Raw genomic sequence first — 10,651 nt, 5'->3', positions numbered from 1 at the left:
TCCACCATGGGTAGATTGCTGGGCGGAACTTATTAAGTGCGGCCCAAGTTGAGAGATATTCGAGGACCTGGTTTGCATTTTCTTCAATGGCCTTCCGTGAATGCCCTGACACCACAACTTTGAGATCATCAGCAAAGGCCACAATTTTTGCTTTCCTGAAGGTGTGGGAGAGCCAGTCTTGGAGGACTATATTCCAAATGAGGGGTCCCAGGACTGACCACCCTTGGGGACAACCTCGATTTACTGATCTGGTGACTTGCTGGAATTTTGACTTGAGAATAACTGCTCGGTTGGAAAAATAATTCTGGAAGAGGCTGTATAATTGCCGGGGGCAAGCGGCAGTTCGAAGGCGTGCCAAGGCACTATCCCACCAGACGGTGTCGAAGGCCCCCTTGAAGTTTATGAAGATGGCCAATTCGAATTTTTCTTCAGAACTTTCAATATGTAAAACCAAATCGAAAAGAGCTTCTTCACACGACCTTCCACGGGTGAAGCCATACTGGCATGGCGAGACCAATTCATGCATTTGTAGCATGGAGACAACCCTGAGAGCCATGAGTCGCTCAAGGACCTTACCAAGGTTAGCCAGCAGGGCAATAGGCCGGAAGCTCCGGGGGGGGTCTGTTGGTGGTTTGTGAGGTTTCTTGATGAGGCGATTGAGGGCAAACTTCCATTCTTTTGGAAAGCATCCTTCTTCCAATCATTTATTGAAGAGAAGGAGTAGATGGCGCGGCCGCAGTGTGTGAAAGCGGATGATGAAGATGTATTCTATTAGGTCAAGGCCTGGACACATTTTAGCATTAATGTTTTTAAGGACTGCTCCCAGGTCTTCTAGTGTAAATGGGTCGGCTTGCTCTTTTGCTATATAATTGCTGTTGGCAGCTCTAATTGCTGAACGTTCTGGGTGATCCTCAGAGATGTCATCAGGGGGAAACAGTTTGTCTAGAATAAGGTTGGCAGAATCCTGCCAACACTTAGTTTCCTGAGCGTCTACTGAAACAGTGTTGAATATTTCTGGGGAGAAGGTTTTCTCTCTCAAGATCTTATATGCCAGGCCCCATGGATTTGTACGGTTGGTTTCTTTTACGAAATTTGCCCAAGTTTCTCTCTTTCTGGCTGCAATTGCCTTGGTATACTCATTCTTTTTGGCGATATAATCCCTATGAAGGCGTTCGACATCAGGAGCTGGCCAATCAGGATGTCGCTGGTAGTTCCTGTGAGCAGAATGGACTGACTTACAAAGGATGGTAAGTTCCCGGGTCCACCATGGGTAGATTGCTGGGCGGAACACCTTCTTCCTTGAGGACCTGTATGAGGCTCTGAGTATGTAGTGCTGGATAAAGGTGGTCAAATCCTCTGCATTTAGCGAGTCCATCTGTGATGGGTCTGGATTTGGAAAGTCCAGTTCTATGGAGCCGTCATATGTTTCCCAATTGACGTTTCTCGAAGAGAATCTAATGAAGTCAGTTGGCCTTGCTCTGTTGTTGTTTCTCGGTGGAACCAAGTCAAGATGGAACAGTATGGCTCTATGGTCGCTAACAGTCAGATCCGGAGTTAACTCCCAGCAACTAACTGACTGATGTAGGTCCTTTGTAGAGAGGGTTAAATCAATATTAGATTCACCGGTGGTGCTAGAGTAAGTAGTAACAACATATACGAAACAGCACTGCTGGTGGAGTGTTCGCGATCAGCCGTCGTTAGTACCTACCGAAAGTGGTCCGAGGAGGGGAAACCCACAAACTGCCGGCGAAGTTTAGACGACCACGGCTCATCGATACTGGAGGTAAGCGCGGGCTCTCCCGGATGGTAAGTGCCAACAGAAGGGCGACTGTGGGGCAACTCGCCAGTAATTGGAATGCTGGTGACGAGAATAATGTGTCACAACACAGTACATCGAACGAACTTTGCTGAAAATGGGGCTGTGTAGCCGCAGGCGCTCCTCCGAATGCCCATGCTAACCACGGTTCACCGGCGACTGTGCCTACAATGGGCACGAGAGCATCGAAAAACCGGACATTGAGTGATTGGAAGAAAGTCGTCTGGTCCTATGAATCACGTTTCATGTTGCACCATGTGGACGGCCGGGTAGGTGTGTGTCGTTTACCTGGAGAAGTGATCGCACCTGGATGCACCATGGGACGAAAACAAGCCGGTGGTGGCAGTGTCATACTTTGGGCGATGTTCTGCTGGGATACCCTGGATCTAGTCATCCATGTGCTGTGCACTCTGACATCTACCACCTACCTAAACATCATTGCTGATCAGGTACACCCTTTCACGGCAACGGTCTTCCCTTCTGGCAGTGCCATCTTTCAGCAGGATAATGCGCCATGCCACACCGTCCGGATTGTTCGAGACTGGTTCACGGAACATGAGCAAGACTTCTAGGTATTGCCCTGCACACTGCCACTACATTAACAACCCTGCCAACCTTTGTATCATCTGCAAACTTCGACACTAAGCCTGATATACTTTCGTCAATATCATTGATAAATATACAAAACAACACTGGACCCGACACCGAACCCTGTGGAACTCCAATAATAACATTAGTCCACAAAGAGACGCATCCATTGATTACTACCCTCTGTCTTCTCCCACTCAACCATCCTTTTATCCATTGTAGCAACTTACCCTTAATACCATTCTGTTCTAATTTGTACAATAGTCTTCCATGCGCAACAGTGTCAAAAGCTTTCCTGAAATCCAAATATGTGATATCAAAATTATTTTTTGCATCCAGTTCCTTTGTAACAACATCATAATATCCTATCAAATTTGTTACATGGCAACGTCTAACAAATTTGTTAGACAAGACTTTCCCTTAACAAACCCATGCTGTGTCTGAATTATTGCTGCAGTCTTGGCTAGATGATCCTTCACTGGTTAAAGATGCATTGCAGGATCATATCGATGGTTCGACTGTTGATATCAAGCGGACCAATTAGATTCTTCCCCTTCCTTTTAGAGTTTATATAACTAAAGAAATTCTTGCTGTTTTCCTTAGCATCCTTTGCCAAAGATTTCTCGTAATCTGCCTTCGCCTGCCTAACCTCCTTTGTGACCTGATTATAGACTAGTGCAAAAGAAACTTAAAGTTTAGTGTGCCTATATCTGCCATAGGCTTCTGTGTCGCTTGATAATTTATATGCATCCCATGCATTTTTCTTCTCTGTCACGAGTCTCATTAGTTAATTTGATAACCATTTAGGCCTAAACTTTGAACAATATTTCTTAATAGGTATGAAACTTTTAGTAGCTTCCACGATTACTTCCTTGAATGCTTCCCACTTAGAATTTATTGTTGGTAAAATCGTCAGATAATCCCACTGTACAGAATTGAAAAACTGTCTGAGACCCAAATTAGCGAGCAGAGCGATCGGCCTGTACAATCTAGCCGCTCCAGATGGCTTATCCGGCTTTGTGATCAACTTAACGAGAGTGATCTTCCAAATTTCCGGAAAAGTTTCTTCCTGAAGGCATCTGTTGAATAAGTTTAGAAGAACATAAGGTTTTAATTTCACCACACTGACAATAAAAATGTTTTCTACAAGATCTAGTCCTGGGCACTTCTGAACATTAACTTTATGTGAGACAGCCTGCAGTTCATCGAACGTAAAAGGTTGGGTGGTTATTGAGGGTACATAAGATTCATTGTTTGATCGGATTTTAGAATGAACAGCAGAGTCTGAGGTATGGATCCTCTAAGTGAAAAAGAGCATCTAAGATTTCATTTGCTGAATCATGCCAGTTCAGTGTTTCCACGTAGTCCGCCACAATTGAGCCAAATATGTTAGAATCAAAGGTTTTTCTTCTAACAATCTTGTATAGAACACCCCAAGGGTTAGCATTTCCAGACGTGTGCACGAAATTCATCCATGTTTCACCCTTTCGAGAGACAATGGCCTTCACGTAGCTTTTCCTCAATGAAGAATACTGCTGGTAAAAACGATTAACGTCGGCTTGGGGTCAATCGCTATGCCTTTGGTAATACCTACGGGTTCGATGAACTTGCCTTCTTAACTGGAATAACTCCTGCATCCATCATGAACACGTCTTTTGATTAATCCTATTTTTTCTAGAAGACCTATATAGATGAGGTTTCAAAAGAAGCAAATTTCTGTTCGTCAAGGTCCAGAAGAATGGAAGAGTCAAAAGCATTCCAGTCAACATTTCTTATGGAAAATCTTATTAATTCTGGCTGTGAGAAAGTGTATGAAGATGGAACGGCAGAATCAGGGAAGAGCACATAATAGATGACTCTCTGATCACTGGTAGACTAGTCCGTGTACACAATCCAGTCAGTAAGCCGCAAATCGAAGTGAGAGTTTGTCATCGTTATATCTATATTAGATTCTCCTGCATAACTTGAAAAAGTATGAGGGTGATTAGGCTTATTGTGAATTGAAAAACAATGATTAATTATGAACTCCTCCAAGAGAAGGTTACGTGCATCTGCAGAAGAGCTGTGGCAAAAGTTTGATCTTGCGTTGACGTCCGATGAGATCAATGTATTAATATTCGGTCCCAAAGTATTTATCATCTCAAGGTAAGCAAAAGAGTGATTAAAGTCCTCCAATGGAGAGATCAAAGTACTAAGAATTTGAACATGTAAAGGAAATTAGAAGTACTGTACGCTGAAGGTATATTTATTCGATATACACAACACAGCAAGGTTCCAACTGCCGCGATGTGTGAACAATCCTGGATTTGTGGGATGTGTTAGAATATGGCAAATCTGTTATTAAAGAAAAATTTCGACATATAGTTACATATGCTAGTGTAGTGCAAAAGAAACTTAAGGAAGTGAAAAAGGGTACAAAGGTTGTCCTGATCAAAGCTGCCAATGAAATATTTAAAACTAGCGAAGTGGTGAAAAGAGAAGTCCTGAAAGAATTAAGACCGTTGTTAAAGGAAGTGAGAGTGAAGAATATTAAGACTACCAAGGATTGCAGTGTCCTGGTGGAGACAGGGGGGGGGGGATGATGACATTGACAAGATTAGAGGTTGCTCACGTATTCAACAGGTTGGACTAAAGTTTAGTGTGCCAAGAACAATTTTTCCCAGGATTGTGATGACGTTGAAAAGGACACGTAGCAGGAAGAATTCTTCGATTAACTATGGGTTAAACTGTAAAGAGTATGGAGTATCCAAAAAAGTGTTTAATGAGAATATTGAGGTAGTGTCAATAAACAGATCCAAGAATAGTGATGTGATGAACTAGGTACTGGAGATTAAGTCGAAAGTATGGGAGTAATAAGAAAAAAGGAGAGACTTGACACTTTTTGGATGGCGTATAAGTTTCGAGAAATCTACTCGGTAACTCAACGTTATAAATGTTTAAATTATGAACACATATCAAATCATGTCAGAAAGAAGTTATGAAGACAAAAAAAAACTCAAACTCTTAGATTAGGACACCCATTATTTCCAATATATACCCCTATACATGTATGTATTTTATTTGTAAATTGCGTATGTTCTCTGGTCGATTTGCCTGTTTTGGTGGACGAAAAAAACACCAGGTTCTTGAGGGAAAAACCTTGCTGTCTATGCCTGAGACCGAATAACTCAGTCACTGACTGAAAAAAGCCCATTACAGTTGCTTGCATCATTGACGGGATTCGAACCCAGGCCTTTTCTACCCGGTGTGGGGAAAACGGTGACGATACCACTGTGCTACCGCGCAGAGAGTTATGTGGAAACTGTGCCAAGACTGAGCACTCCTATAAAGACTGTGCATATAAAAATGAAAATCCGACTTGCAATAATTGTAAGTTAAGGAATGAGCCAATGAATCATGTGGCGGTGGATAGAAAATGTCAGGAATATATGAGCGCTAGAGTTATATAAACAAAAGAGCAATTATGGCTGAAAAATTGTCCATTGTACAAATAAATGCACAATGAGCGAAAGTTGTAGTTTCGCAAGTGACATATGAAATGGAGTAAACAGATATCGATTTAGCTTTGGTTCAGGAACCTTATGAGGTAGCGGGTAGTATAAGATGATATCCCAGAAGTTATCGGAGTGTCTCTGATGGAGAACATCCAAGAGCAGCCATACTGATAAGAAATGTAAATTTGGTAGTTACTAAGCTGACTCATTTATCTAATTAGAATACAGTATGTTGCGAAATAATAGATAGCTATGGAAAAGTGTACTTTGTCTCGATGTATTGTCAGCCCTCAGAGGAAATTGAGCCATACGTGAATAAATTGGAAAGAATTTGTCACTTGTTGTTGCCCAATAATATTATTATAGCTGATGGAATGGGCTAAAGTACACGGATTACAAATTTTAGAGACCAAGACGGTGCAAATGTTGCTGAAGAGGCACTTAATTATGAATAGGCCTTCACTAGTGAGCGCATCAGGAATATCCATAAGATATAAAGCAGTTGTCAGGTACTTAGGTGGATAGAATCAACTTTATAGCACATGCCAAGTATTTAAAAAGAAAAATTCGGACACTATATGCCAAGCTTAAGAGAGTTATAAGGGTTGATTGGAGTATAAAGGGTTAAGCATTGAATTTACTGTATAATTGCCTATTTGTTTCCATAATTTCCTATGCCTCTATAGCTTGGCTTCACAGGATGACAAATTCCGTAGTCAAAAAGTATATTGTGCAAGCTCAAAGATTCACTCTCTTTTCTATTACTAGAATGTACCAAATAGTTCCAACAGAGGCATTACAAGTGCTCTCTGGCAGATCTGTAAATCATTTTATCAGCACGGTTGTATTGCACTGGAAATAATTTGAGAAGGTCGATTTTGAACATAAGTTCATGTCCAGATCAAGAAAGGCTGTACACAAGACAAGATGCCAAGAAAGAGAAAAGAATTTTGAGTGAATTGGTACAGGTCTGGTAAAGGAAATGAGAGATCTCAGAGAAGGGGCGAGTGAGGTACATGTTCTTACCCCGAATAGACATCTTGGAGGTGAGAAAGAAACCCTGGTAGCAGTTCAGGGTAAATGCAGCCTTTCTAATAACAGGCCATGGGTAGGCAAAGAGGCTTTTTCAGCTAGGCCTAGTTGAATTATACATCTGGAGAAGAGGAGACATCGCCTCATATAATGTTTCAATGTAACAACTATGTTGATATTAGAGTCAACTAGAATTGTCTTTAGGTGGATTGGAATAACGGTTCCTCTGGAGCATGTTCGTAGAAAGGTGCAAATTTAGTTACTGCAACGATTTAGTCATTTCTGTATTTAAAAGGAGAGCAGAGTTGAAGTTAGATAATAGAGCCCGCCTCCCAATGGCATGGATGGAAACCTAGTCCATTGGGGTGGGCGGGATTTGCAATGATTGTCCAAAGTCTAATTCCTCTTGACTAGGGCCAAGTGGCACGAGTGCGCTCCAAAAATTGAGTTGCTTTAAAATTTTGAAAATTCTTTTAATTGTTAAAATGTTTTAAACACAGCTAAAGTTAGAATTGAGATGAGTCATAAACCACAAAAAAGCTGCGGCTTGGGTAGTGGGTTGACTTAATCGGTATTTTGAATGATGTTATCAAGAATTCCAGAACTAGGGGTCAAAATTCAAATGACAGGAGATGAGGTTTAGATTATATTACAGGAAGTTCTCGCAGGTAGTGAGGCTGACTGTTTGAATAAATTCAAAGGTCAACTGGATAGCTGGCTGTGTGAGGAGGAAGCATATAATTTTCATTTTCTTAGCTACTTTTTTGGGCACAATGTAGGCAGATCATGGCCTGATTTACAAGAGTATTGTGGCTATGTATTATTTTAAATCACCTTTTCGCAGGCTGTGAGCACATCTTGCCTGTAGACTTTATCTATAGCAAATCTATGAAAGTTGGAGTGGAGGACTTGCACATTGCAGGTAGCAATTTTATTTAGAGAAATCTTCTCAAGGGTTATCGTTGCTTACTAGCTCAGAGGGCAGGTCTGAGCTGGCAAGCAACACCAACTTCACTTTCCCAAGCATTAGCAGTTTGTATGATAGCACAATGGTTATAATCACCGCTCTCCCTACATCGAGTGGAAAAGAACCCGTGTTCAGATCTCAATGACGCTAGGAATTTTTATGGGCTTTTTTCACTCCATGACTGAGTTAGGTGGTTTCAGGCATGGATTGCAAGTGTTTTTTGCCTCACGGAAACTGGGGTTTTTCGTCCAGAAAAACAGGCTAATTGACCAGAGAACACACGCAATTTATTGACATAATACATAAGGACAGAAGAAAGCGTTCTCGAGTGGCCCTAATGTGACAATTTTTTTTTTTTTTTTTGTACCAAGCATCAGCAAGATTCAAATCACCAATGAGAATTTTAATGGTTCCGACCAGCTGTTCATTATCAGTTTTGGCATTCAGCCTCTTATAGTTAAGGACTGTTGCAAGTTGTGATGTGCGAAGTTCTGAAAGGATCCGATATTTTTAAGCAATCCACTTCAATAACCAGTATTCGTCCACAAATTCCGCCGACAGTTGCGGGGCAGCGGACGCTCAAATTTCCACTGCATATAGGATTGCAGGGTGGATAATTCTGTTGACATATTTAAGAATAAGAGACATAAAGTGGTGTTTTACTGATCATCTCATTGTGGACATCTTCGTATATAAATGAGTCACATGATCATGAGAGGTAAATTTGGGATCAAAGATGACTTCCAATCAGTGAGAAAAAAAATTGGAATGGATGCTCCTAGTATGACTGGCTGAAGGCAAGTGGGACTTTTTTGGAGAGAAAAAGTCATCACGGCTCATTTATTAGGGTTTAAGCTAAGATTAAAGCGAGATAAAGATTGAAAACTTGCACATAACAGCGTTTTTGCCAATGACAAACAAATTCATTCCGAAATAAGATTCGACAGTTAAAATTAAGTGATTTTAAATTTCTTACTCTGATTAATTTTATCCAATTATAAATGATATAATTAATATCACCAGAGTATCGAACAAACAAAGAAAATTCGAAAAAAAAAAAAATGATGAACTAGGGTTACTTCAGACTTAAAAACAGGAATGGACTGGAAATTTTTATTTCAGGGGCGTTTCATGAAGGGAAGAACCGAATAAAATCAGTTTTTTTTTTTTTTTATCCTCGCCTTTTTCCATTATTATATGGGGCTCAGCGTTTTTTTTTTTTTTATTGTTTTGGCATGCAATTTTTACGGCCGGATGCCCTTCCTGACGCCAATCCTCACCCTTTATGCGGGCTGGGAATATGCGGTGGTCATTCCCTGACCTGCCGCATCCTCCGTATTTGGTGGGTACGGGCTCGAACTCCGGTCTAATCAAGAAGCGTGTGCTACGAAGGCGCCAACCGAATAAAATCGTAATTATCTGAAATTCTCTTCTATAGTAGAAATTTCGCTTGAGTTTAAAATCGTTAGTTAAGACTAACTTCTAAACTGATGACCAGCGTTTTGGAGAGATTGGATGGAACACAAAGGAAAAAAAAATTCGCAAAACTTACAGCACGAGTGCCCTGGCCACTCCGCACTTCTTTTAAAAACACGTTGCATGCGAACCAAGCTACAAATATACAGCATAATAAATAAAATAAATTTTCTGTTTATACTCCAGACAACCACATAAGGTAAAGGAGTTCACAGGGCTGAAAGAATATCACTACATTTACCAGTCAAGCCAGCTTGAATCGCAGTCAGCCCAAATGCCTGTGCTAATGTATTGTTGCGTTTGATCATTAGACATGGGGGTCACATGATCAATGCTGTCATGAATGTGGACATGTAGACATGTGTTTTTGTAAAGGGCGGCTCCTAGAACGTGAGTTCAACTCCGCCTCGTATCTCTGTGAAGAACAGTATCACTACAAATGGGCCAGATGTGTGTGACGTCGGTTTGTGTGTATTGTATGTGTGTTCTGTTGTTCTGTTCTGGCCTCTTGGCTACCCAGAAGCATCAATCACCTGGATAGATGATTCTGGGTACTCGTCCACACCACGGGAAGGTGGGCCAGTCCCAATAGAGCACGTACTGTCTCGATACGAGACTCTGAACCACCTGATGTTGCCAAAAGGTGGGCCAGATTTCTCTGGGGGCCCACTCCAGAGAGGGGAAAAAAAAATAATAATAATTAAAATAAAAATTAAATAAACTAAAAACAGAAACAAAATGTATTTCCCGTGGTGCAAAAAAAAACAAAAACAAAAAAAATAAATAAATAAAATATAAATAATAAATAAAATAATAATCATAAACAAATAAATAATTATAATAATTCCCCGTGGTGAAAAAGAAAATATATTAAATAAATAAATAAATAAAAAATAATGATAAAAAAAATAAAATTAAAAAAAAATAATAATAAAAAAATAAATAAATAAAATAAAAATAAATAAATAAATAAAATAAATAATTAAATAAAATAAATTCCCTGTGATGAAAAAAAAAAAAAAAAAAAAGGTGATAGTCCACATCCCAGTTGTCAGAACAGAGCACGAGTAAAAAAAAAAAAAAAAAAAAATGAAGCTAAGTAAATGGAAAAAAAAAAATAAATAAATAAAATAAAAAAATTAATAAATAATAATAATTACAGAATAATTAAATAATTTTAATCCCACAGTGAAGAGGAAGATGTAAGTCGGGGTGCCAGCAGAGAGAGAGTAAGAGAAAAAAAAAAAAAAAAAAATGTGAGAGTGGTTATCTATCCTG

This window comes from Mastigoproctus giganteus, chromosome 13 (genome assembly GCF_048544385.1).
Source record: "Mastigoproctus giganteus isolate SK-2022 chromosome 13, ASM4854438v1, whole genome shotgun sequence".
In the NCBI taxonomy this organism is placed as follows: domain Eukaryota; kingdom Metazoa; phylum Arthropoda; class Arachnida; order Uropygi; family Thelyphonidae; genus Mastigoproctus; species Mastigoproctus giganteus.
This window is presented reverse-complemented; position numbering follows the sequence as displayed.